Below are 12,303 nucleotides of genomic sequence, written 5' to 3' on the forward strand. Positions count from 1 at the left end.
TGGAAACTCCTGTGGGGAATTATCTTGATCTCATTTAAGCTGGAAAGAGTTAGCCCTTGTGGGTGGCACCATTGTCTGGGATGGAATTTCAGGATTTAGGAAAGGACAGCACAAACACAAGCAGTCACCATCCTCTACTTACTCACTGAGAAAGTGGTATGATCAGCTGCCGCAGGTTCCTGCCACCTTAACTTCCCCATCAGGAGGGTCTGCACCCTTGAACTATAAGCTGAAATAACTTTTTTCCTCTCTCTTATGTTGCTTCTCTCAGAGTATTTGCTCATAGTAAGAGGAAACAAACTGAGAAAGTAGTCTTAACTTAAATTTATCTGGAATTTATTTTATATTTTAGTGCAGTCAAAAATTAATTTTTTCTTCTACTGTTTGTTATTTTTACTTTCATAATGCTCTAACTAGTTCAACTCACCACCTCTAGGCTTTTGCTCTGTTTTCAGGAAGGGTTCTAATTTGTTGTTCCTTATCATTAATGTTTCTCTTCATAGCTTAGCATCTCCAAACCTACACTAGAATGAGGTTTTGACTGTGTAGAATGTTGGAATGAAGCATTTTTCATTTGAAACCTAGAAGATCTTACTTGGCCATTTGCCATTGTTGATGCCCATGGTGAACCTAGTATCAGTTTTATTTATGTTTGTTCATTATTTTCTTTTAAACAGTAGAAAAATCAAAACATCTTGAGTTTGAATGTATAATTTCATTTTTTAGAAAAGCTTTAGTCTCTTAATTTGCTCCTTTAGTTCATTCCTCATGTTAGGTAAAGTTGTGATGATATTTGAATTTTTTTTAATTTAATTTTCAACTGAAAACCCACTTGGTTTTCTGAAATCCTGTTTCATATACAAATCTTATGGAATGCTTTAATCAATTTGTCATTTTACTTACATTACTTAGAGTTACCATAATCTTTTTTCTCTATGAGGTACCAGTTTTAGTATAGATAATCATTCTTTCCTATGTTATTTATGTCTTAAATTGGAAATAGTAATTTTGTTGACTCTGATGTTTTCACACAACTGCAGTCTCAAGTATGGATACTTTTTATTCCTCTATTCAGAATAAATTTAATAAATTATTGTTACCAAGGTGTCCTATATTTTCAATAATCAGGAAAAATCATTTCTTGGTTCTTGAATCCTTCCTTCTATGTCTACTATCTGAACAGTATATTCTCACAACTCTTTTCTTGTTTAATGACATGGAACAGACTTGCCATATCATTTTTCTTTGCATTGCTTATGCCAAGCATCAGATTCCTTGTTTGATTTTTTCTCTGCAGCATTATTGGCAGACTCTTGCCTCCCTTCCCCATTGATGTGAAGTGCACTTCCCCCAAATGTGTCCTTTTATTTTATTTTATTTTTTTGAGTCATTATTTTGTGCACTGTCACTTCTTCCACAGAGTGGTAGAGATGAATGCTGGGAAAATGCTATACAAAAGACTGCTACTGTTAATTTTGAGAATGTCTTCAATTTATTCTTTCATCGAAGGCTAAGGTTTGGTTGTGCTCTGCTGATATTGTACGTCCTGTCTCAGCATTTAGTTCATTTTGTTTTCAAGCTGAAGATCATGCTCACACCTTCTTGTCTATGTTTAATGTGTGAATTTTGTCAGGGACAACCCAGATCTATACTTTGTTGCCAACCCCTCCTCCTTCCCAAATAACTACTTGGCTATTGAACTACATTAACATAACTGAGTTTTACTGATAATGTCATTGACATTAAAACAAGAGTTCTTACTGTAAAATCTAGTTTTGAAAAATTCCATGCAGTGTTTACTCATGACAATAGTGAGAACAAAGCCATTTGAAAAAGACCACATCATTAGTTATCACATAAGCAATATGTTATAGCTATGGATTCATAAATTTCATGACACAATAGATAAATATAAACCATTGTATCGATGAAACCTATGTTGTTAACATTTTTCAAATGATTATTTCTAACATTTATACGTATTATCTTCTCAGTAGTAAACACCTAGATATTTAGAGATATCAGAGTAGGCAGACATACCCTGTTGCAACCAGAAGTACTGAAAATTTTACAAGCCTTGTTGGTGTCTCTACTCCATTATCCCCACTTTGCTCTAGATTTAAAAATGCACCTTTAGAGTGATGTATACTATATTGTGAATTGATACTTTCCATTTACTTGGAAAGAACTCCATCTTATCTTATTTTTAAGAATGACAAATGGAAGTTGTGTTGTGGTGATATATTATATCCCCCAATATATTGTGCACCCTAGTAAACTTATCTGGGGATCAAAGAACAGAATCAGCCATTGAATTAGACATAGAGGCCAGGCAGTGGTGGCACACAACTTTAATCCTATCACTTGGGAGGCAGTGATCCATCTGGATCTCTGTGAGTTCAAGGCCACATGGGGAACAAATAGAGCCAGGCATGATGGCACATACCTTTAATCCCAGCACTTGAGATCTCACGTCTTTGCTTGGGAAGGACACACACCTTTAATCCCAGGAAGTGATGGTAGGAAGCAGAAAGGTATATAAAGCATGAGAACCAGGAACTAGAAGTTTTTAGCAGCAGTTCAACTGAGACCCTCAGGGATGAGGACTCAGAGGCTTCAGTCAGAGGATTCATAGAAACAGGATCGGGTGAGGAGTTGGTGAGGTGAGGTTGGCTGTGGCTTGTTCTGTTTCTCTGATCTTTCAGTTTTTACCCAATATCTGGCTCCAAGTTTTTTATTAATAAGACCATTTAGCAATGCATGTTACATTTTGGGGGTGCTACTTTTGTGCCATAGTAGTGGTACTGTATAATATTCCCTGTCTGATCATGCATGATTTACTTAAATGGAAGATTTATTATGAAAAATGTTTTGTTACTTAAAGCACTCTATTCTCACAGTTAAAGAGTAAGATATGGCTTTATTTGTAAACAAGTGAAGCATAATATCTGCAATACATCATGTAAAGGTATAATCACTGTCAAAGTGCCAAGGCACCATCACAGAAAGTGACTCCTGTAATTGACAGAGATGGTGATCAGGCTCCAGAACCATTTGCTGATTGCATATTCATGATCTCACTTTGTAATATGCTACAGTTCCTCTGTGAGTTATTCTAAATGGATGTTTAAACATCACTAGACTGACACTATGTATTTTGAAATTTGCAAGTCTAATCTTTAACACCTCTCTTTCTGCTTGTCTTGGAATATCCAACTCATGAAACGGGAATGTGGCTATGGGCCTGAATAAGAGGTTTGAATATTATTGTCATTGTCACAGTGAAGTCGGTTGAATTCAACCCTTTGGAATTTAGATCTTAAGTGCTATTTCTCCATCTCTAAAGTAAACACTGGCAGTCTATTAAAATTAACTTATAAATGCAACTGTGCTTTTGTTATTCCTTACTGTGAGGTGCTTATGTAGCTGTGGGTAGTAATTATCTTCAATATTATTCATCAAGAAGAGCCATCTTTGTTATTTTCAAACTATATGACATGAGGTTTTTCTCTTCCTGTCATCATTACAAACTAATTTTGGTATGTACTGAGAGAATCTACAAATCATAATTTAAAAATATAGAAAAACGATTTATGTATAGGAATTAAAGAAAAAGGATTAAAATATAATGTGTCTCAATACTGAACTAAGTTTAATAATTTCTCTATATTGGAGAGATAGATTAGATTTATAAAGAAATTAATAAATAATACATAAGGAAATTCACCAGGCTGAGTTACAGATGTGGAAATTCAATTAAATATTTCTTGACTTTTAAAGGAAAGGAGGATTAAGTTTTATTTTTTAGATAAAGGGATATGCAAAAGTTGCTTCACACAATGTGATATAAAAAAGTCCAGATAAGTATATAGTTGACAAGAATTCAGAATCATAGTAGATATATGCCTCTATACATTTCAAATTTCCAGTTAGAAATTCTTGAGTGTTTTACCCTCTAAAAAAATGTCCAATAATAATGTTAGTTTTAAAAGAAATGATTTATTAAGTAATTCATCAATGTAAAACCTTTATAAGTATAAAATATTCATGTAAAATAGCACTGAATACAAAACTCAGTGACTTTTCATAAGATGTATACAACTAACAATTTAAAAAATCTAAGTTATTTTACAAAATATTCTAACTTATAAATCAGTAAGGGCTTGCACATATTCTAAGCAGCCTGTTTATCTTAATGTCTTTCTTTTAGTATGAGATTCAGGAAGTAATTGAGAAAGACAGAAATCATCTCTAAGCCCACTTTGGAGTAAAAGCAGTATTACTTATCCTGGACATTTGTCTATAAGAGACTTGGTTGTGAACCAAGCCAGTAGGCTCTGCTCCCTGGCAATTTGGCAAAGGCACATGGTTAGAAGTAATTATGGGTGATCCATGCTAATCTTAATGAAACTCAGGAGATGATCTTGGAACCCAAATTACAATTTTATTTCTATAGTTATAATTAATCTCTCAAATTATGTGCACACTGCATCCTAATATGTATGTTTTTCTTCCATAGCTCTGCAGATGCTGTCTTCTAATTTGTATGTGTTACCAGCATTGAAGAGAACCATCACCACTTCAGAGGGGCCAAAGTCCTATCTGTAAAAGAGACTTTTTCAGAACAGTTATTTAAATCAGAAGGTGGCATTGGGGAAAAATCATCAGTAAGAAAAAACTGGTACTGTTATAAAATTTCTCTCTCTCTCTCTCTCTCTCTCTCTCTCTCTCTCTCTCCTTTCTGGGATTTATTTTTTTATATTTACTAAATGTTCATATATGACTAGCTTTGCATCAGGGTAAATGATGTAAAAAACAAGGTGGCAAGATTCTTGGTCTTATATATGGTGTTTTCCCCATGAAGGCAATATAGGACATGCATAAATTATTCAGCAAATCATTACTGAGTTCATATGATGTGCCAAACAAATTACAGGAAATTTGAAAGAAGCGTTTAACAGAAAGGATAAAATTCTTATCCTTTAAGAGATTAATTACAACAAAAGAGTCTGATTGTAAGCAAAATATATAAATGTGTTGTGTGACAGATTGATTGCATTTTTTGTTTCAATTATTTATTTTCTTTTGTTATCATCAAGCCTTTTTTGTAGTGTGACTTTTCACAACAATTAAACCAGGGCTAGTTTTTCAGTATGGTTTGCAGAACAGAATTTGATGGATATTACTGCATGCTAAGCACAATATTAATCAAGAAGCCTTGGGATTCAGGTTATATGCATCTAACTGAAATCCCTGAGTTTGATAGTATGAGCACATCTAAATATGCTGTGTGTAGAGTCCTTACACTTTTGTCAAAAGACAAGTACCACAGCACTTAAAAGTTTATAAAGCTTTAGTAATTTAAAGCGTGATGACAACAGAATAATGGGCAAATAGGTCCATGGCACCGAGAAGCAAAACAAAAATTATTGTATAGATAGAATGAATTGATCTTTGTCAAGACAAAAAATAATATGAAGAGAAGGTAGTCTTTTTTGACAAATAATTTTAGAGAAATTGGGTTTTCTCATGCAAATAAGTGCATCTAGATACAGGCCTTACAACTAAACATGCATCCTAGATCTTAATGCAAACCACAAAACTTTTAATTTCCTAGAAAAATTAGATAACCTTGGGTTTGGCAGTGGAGTTTTACATATGATGTTGAAGGCACATTCTTTGAAATAAAGAAACAATAAGCTGGGTTTTATTAAAATTAAATATATGTTTTGTGAAAGACACTGCCTATGGGATAAAAAAAGAAGCCACAGACTAAGAAAAAAAAAAAAAAAAAACAAAAAACAAATATACCTGATAAGACACTATCATCCGAAAGATAAAAAAAAACCTCTGAATCTGAATAATATTAAAATAAAGGATCTGATTTTTTAAAAAAGTCCAAAGACTTAAAATTTATTTCACAAGTGAAGATATACAGATGTCAAATAGTTTTGTACAATATTTAAGGGTCCAGCCTTAAATTTATACAAATCCAGGGGCCCGGGAGAGACACTACCATCAGCATGGGAATCAATCCAGTTGCTTGGAGCTCTTTAGTTCAATTTGTTTATTCCTCAGCTACCATCATTCAGTCACCAGTTCAACTCTCTCAGATCTCTTCATTTCCTTAGTTCCCTTCCATTCCTGATTTCTCTAAATTCCCTTAGTTCAAATTCTCCTAGTTTCCCCAGTTCTTTTAGTTCCCTCAAATCCTAGTTCCCTCCCCCTTGGGCTGGTCTATATCCTCTCCTAAACAGTAACAGCGCAAGATAGTAGGGTCCCTGCTAGAAGCTTCCGGGCAATTTTATTTGCAGCCCCAAAGGGGAGAGATAAGAGAGGAGTCAGTTAGTAGTTGAAATAAATCAGAAAAGAAATTTGTGTGCTAGAAATAAATCTTTACCGTGGTTAGGTGAAGGCATTACGAGTCTATCATAAATGTGTTCAACTGTAAACTTACAGGTGATAGGATAGGAAAAGTCTGTAGCTCATCAGAAGTTAAAACTATCACTTTTTTCCCTTTGCTGCCAGTTTCCTGGCAGGGTGAGGGAAGAGTAATTATAGCTAGTCAATCTGCATCATAGCTTGAAGTAGTGCTGAGGGGAAACTCCCTTTGATCTAAGAGGTTCTCTGTGGTGGCAATAGAGAGGGGAGACCTTGATTTGCACAAGAAACAAAGCTTGTTCCTCTAGTTGGTGGGCAGTTGGCCTGTGAGACATGTAGTCTCAGAAAGGACATTTTATCTAAGTTGGGGCGGGGTGGGGGGGGGGGGGGGGGGGGGTGGGAGTGGGGGTTGGCATTCAGGCATCTAACAGATGGCCTGGTAGCTATCTGTTCCTTGCTTGTCTTTTAAGGCTTTGTTTGGGGTTGACTCAGATCTTAGGAAGTAGCTCAAGGAGGGTAGTAGCAATTGGCAGGTACCCAAAACAAATGCTAAAGAGGGGGCCTGGAACTCAGGGGCAGAGGGTGACTATTCAAGTGCTTTGAAACTGAGATTTATACACACATACACATTTTAGGAGAATTATGAGCACAAGGAATTTATAGCAAGGCACAACTGAATATTAAGCTGCACAACACCAATAGACCTTGCTCATTGGCTTCCCAATCGATTGACCATTGGCCTTATCAAGGTATAGCTTATAATAAACAGCTGGTCTTCTATTTCATATTCCTGTGGCTTGCCACAAAATAGATATATTAAAGCATTCTTAAAATTTTAAGACATCAATAAAATGCAAATTAAAGCAATAAGAAGCTATTGCATACTTAGGATGGCTAAAATCTATAACACTAATTGCTGATCAAAATGTGATACATCAGAATCTATAATTCATTTTTGGTGAGAAAACAAAATGTTAAGTAACTGTGGAAGTCATTTGACACATTCTTATTAACTAGGCATCCACTCACCATGTGATCTGAGAGTCATCCCACCTGGAATTAACTCAGAGAAATTGAAAACTTCTAGTTGTAGAGACTTTATTCAGAATTGCCCAAAACTGGAAGCAACATAGATGATTTTTAGTAGATCAAGAGAGAGAATTATCAAATAGGTCATCAAATTCCAAATGGTTAATCTTGAATGAATGTACACATGAACAAAGCTAAATGGGCATAGTATATTGTACATACATGTGTATGCTTATATACATATGTATAAACATACAACAACAATAATAAAGAGGATATGAATTTGAGATGAGTTCACGAGAGGAGTTGATTCAGCTTGGCTAAAATATAGTGTATAATAATCACATGTATCAAATACTTTTTGACATGTTTTTTTTCTTTTTTATTAATTAAATTTATTAATTTATTTTACATCGCAACCACAGTTTCCCCTCCCTCCTCCCCTCCAATTCTCTCCCCCAACCTCCCCCAATTAACTCCTTTTGTTCAGAAAGGGGCAGGCTTTCTATGGGCATCAACAGGCAGGCATATCAAGTTGAGGTGGGACTAAGCTCCTCCCCTTGTATTAAGGCTGGGCCACACAACCCAGTATAAGCAATAGGTTCCTGGATGCCAGCCAAAGTATTAGGGACAGGTCCAATTCCTACTACTGGGAGTCCCATAAGTAGATCAAGCTACACAGCAGTCACATGTATGTAGAAGGCCTAGATCCCATACAGGCTCCCTAGCTCTCAGTCCAGAGTTTATGTGCTCCTATGAGCCCAGGTTAGTTGTTTCTGTGGGTTGTCCTGGGAACATGAGGAATTGGGTTAGGTGGTGGATTGATGGAGTGAGTAATGAAGGAGATGTCTTGATGGGAGGGCATTTTAAGGTCAGGTATGAACCTAGTACAAAGGAAACTCCTGTGAATTTACAAAGATGATTCCTAGCTAAGCCTCCTAGAAATAGTGGATAGGTAGCCTAAACTGACCATCTCCTGTAACCAGATTGATAACTACTCCAAATTTCATCAGAGATCCTTCATCCAGTGACTGATGGAAACAGATGCAGAGATCCACAGACAAGCTCAGGGAATCCCACTGAAGAGAAAAAGGAAGGATTGGCATGATAATTTTAAGCTACAGGGGATTTACTGAAATATGTGTTGTATATAGTGGGGTATCTCTATTATTTTCATTAGTTATTCAGCACACTCTTGCCATGCCCTTATCCCTAATTTAAAATCATCTTCATAGTTCCTCTTCATTTTATTGTCACATTAATTTTTTTTTGTAATCTTATTTTTTCCTTTGATCTGCCTTTTAATCTTGGAAAAGAATTTGCCTCTTCACTATAGTTATTTGTATTTCTGAATTTTCTCCCATATGTGCATAGCCATCATTGTCAGAAATTCCTCTCCATTTTGTTCAATATGTCTGATGCACTAAGAATAAAATATATATTCAATAAATATTCATGATTATGATATCACAAACATGTGACTAATATGCATAAAGCCAAAAATTAAATATAGGACTCCAACTTATTCTGCACAAATAACTTATATTACAATTGGAAAAACATAACATGTAACTTGTACAATAGCAAGGGAGTTTGGTATTGGTGAGAGGATAAGCACATGGGTCAATGAATTGAAGAAGGACCTGCAAAAGATGTTTAATAACTAATGAATACAGAAGGAAGGCAGGAAAAGGAAGGGATGGCCTTTATCAAGAAATTATGCAGAAGGAATTGAACAGCCCTAAGCAAAACAGAAAGAAAAATTATCCATGACTAATCCTCACAGTTTATTAAGAAATGACTTAGAATAAATCATGGCTTCAAACATAAAGCTATAAAACTTTCAGAAAAATAAGAATACCAAAGGTATTAACCATAGAAAGGATAAAATTGATAACCTAAATCTCATCCAAGTTTCACTTTGCCAAACTTTGGATTATGAAAAGAATGAGCAGAGGACTGAGAATAATAATATTGTTTTTCCTTTGTTCCTCTACAGAATTACTTGTGTTATAGCTTGTTCTCTTTTATTTCCAACTGGTATTTCATGAAGTATAACACAGTTTGTTTATCTAGTACCAATGGAACAATATATGATTTGCTTCCTGTTTGGGCTATTATGAATAAAACTGGTATCACTGCTTATATTTCACATGAATTTGAATCTACAACATTCATAAGATTATAAAATTTCTCAGAGAGCAGAATAGTGGTTGTCAGGCACTGGAAAGGGAAAGACAGTTATCTGTGGTTATGCAAGGACACCAGAAGGGAACCTGGTGATGATGGATCTGAATTGTATCATTCCCTTTGCACTGGACACAACTTCCTGAGCATGTGATTAAATCACAAAGTAAACAGACACACGTACATAAACACATAAAATCCAATAGGATCTGAATAAAATTACAGGACTTTTTCTATATTGATTTCCTGGTCTACTGTGCAGAGTGATTTGGGGTTAAAAATAACAAAGTACTAGAACATGCAATAGCATTGTGTACAAATCACAAAAACATTTTAAGAGAAGTCACTAAATGACTAGTATTGTGACTTTCTAGAGGAGATAAAGTCAGTCTTTATTTAGAGAAAGCAGAGGAATGAGCTTAGTAACAGGATACAGAAAGTCAGAAGAAAGCCCTTTCAAGCAATAATCTAAATATTCCATGTCCTGATTGTCTTGGTCTCTGTATTAATGAAAATTTGATGTAAGTTTGCACTTAAACAATTGCATTATGTTTATTTCATGTGAAGGATTCCTCAAAATAGTTACTTAAAATGAAAATTATTATCAGTATGAAATAAATAATAACTGGACAATGTGCTTATTTTATGTGAAGAGGCAGAGAACTTTATTAAACAAAATGGTATTTGAGCAGAGGCAGGAGATAAGTAGACAAAATATATGTGTAAAGAATGTTCCATGTGACAAGGAAGTAAAACATATACCCACAGTCTAGCATGATGCCTTCAAAGAAGGTCCAAGAGGCCAGAATTGTCTGTATGAGAATTATTTGAATGAATGATGAGGTAACAATGTCATAGAGATATTCAGGAAATGGTTGGAGAAATGATTGGCAGAGTTCAAGGACAATTAGAATTTTCTTCTTAAAAAAATACAAAGATAGCCACTGAGTGAAAGAGCAATGTGACCTAACACATTTAAAGGAATTACTTTACCATTATCCAGAGAATATTGTCAGATTACATCATATGAGGAATTATTTCTTTTAGGGCCTTCTAATTCAGCTTTTACTTTTATAAACTGCTTATTTGTCCAAGTCTCAAGAATGCATTTGACACCTGAGATGTTCTTAGACGAGCACATTTTAGAGTAAATCCATTTACTAAATTGTAACAAACTCACTCAACTCTTCCATTACACTGGCACTTTAAAGTTGAGAATTTCTTTTTTCCAAAAATAAGATGAATGGTTATAAAACTGATAGCAAAATAAATAAACCTACAATCTAAACAATCCCATCATAATTATAAATGTTTATACATGACGTATATTTGAAGAAATTTGCTGATACTTTAAAAATAAAATTCCCTCATATTTGTGAGTAAAAATACCACATGTCCTAGAATAGCTACGTGATGCCTTTAGGAGAGCAGAAGTCACATTTACAAGGTTAACAAACACAGTATCAAGGTCAATATAAATTAATTAATTTTGCTAATGACTGTCATTTGTTGTAAAAATAGACAGTAGGATTTCTTCCTAAAGAATTAACAAGCAATTATCTATCAAGAAACTTGGGATTTCTAGTAGTCAGAAAATGAAAAATGAGCAAACTAGCAAGGAGAATGCTGAGACCTTTGTAGCAATAGCTTCTACACAAACCCTAGCATTCAGTCTGTCAGAAACCTGGAGGAAGACTGAGATAGGAAAAAATAATACAAAAAAAACTACACATGCATGTCGCAGCAGGAGTCAAAATTAGGTCACAGAAACCCCCAACACCTTTCTAGGAAAAAGGCAATAATTGTTCTAGAAAACTGTTACCCTGTTAGAGAACCAGTTTCTATTTTTAATATGTGCCTCGATACAACTACTTTTACTCCATTTTCTCTAATAAATGGGTAAAATTTCTTTTGAAAAGGATAAAGCAAATACACTTAGTGTTAGTTTACAGAAGAAAAATACATGTACCTCTGATTGAAGAATGATCTTCCTTTTTCATTTCTTTTTAAATGTGAGCCTTATCCTGGGTATAGAATCCTAAATATATAAATACACTCACACACACACACACACACACACACACACACACACACATACACACATATGCACACATGTATGTATATATGTATGTATACATTCAGTAGCAGTTATTATAGTTAAAAACTAAAAGATTTATCTATTTACTCAGACTACCAAAAAACTTGCCATATAACATTTCCTCATAACACACTGTGGTTTGGAGACCTAGAACTAATTAAAAGCAAGCTTTTAGCATCATCTTGATAGTCTATTGAGGAAGAAAATAAAACTCTTAATGTATGTTCAATTTTCTTACACATATACTAAAATTGGAACGACAGAAGATTATCATGACCTCTGCACAGGGATGATCCACACATTTGTGAGCCTTTCCATCTTTTTATGTATAAAAGCAGGCCAATTAGAATAATACCTGCCTTTTCAGTGCAGACTTTGAAAGCCAGAGAACCTGGATAAATGTTCTATAAACTCCAAAAGACTATGGATACAAGCCAGCAAAACTATCACAGTTGTCAGAAAAAGAAAAAGAATCATAATAAAAACAAATTTAAACAATTCCTGTCCATCAACACAGCTCTACAGAAGACATGAGATGGAAAATTCCAGTGTGAAGAGAACACACATGACCTTTAAGAGAATACAAGGAATAAATTATCTGAGAACAC

At 34.6% G+C, this 12,303-nt stretch overlaps 1 non-coding gene across 1 annotated transcript; it reads left to right on the forward strand.

Annotated features, from left to right (window-relative positions):
• Positions 1-11,914: 11,914 nt before the first annotated feature.
• LOC118578963 lies at positions 11,915-12,019 on the forward strand. Its single transcript, XR_004944344.1, has one exon. It is a non-coding gene; the product is annotated as a U6 spliceosomal RNA (small nuclear RNA).
• The last annotated feature ends 284 nt before the right edge of the window (positions 12,020-12,303 follow it).

This window comes from Onychomys torridus, chromosome 2 (assembly GCF_903995425.1).
Source record: "Onychomys torridus chromosome 2, mOncTor1.1, whole genome shotgun sequence".
NCBI lineage: Eukaryota > Metazoa > Chordata > Mammalia > Rodentia > Cricetidae > Onychomys > Onychomys torridus.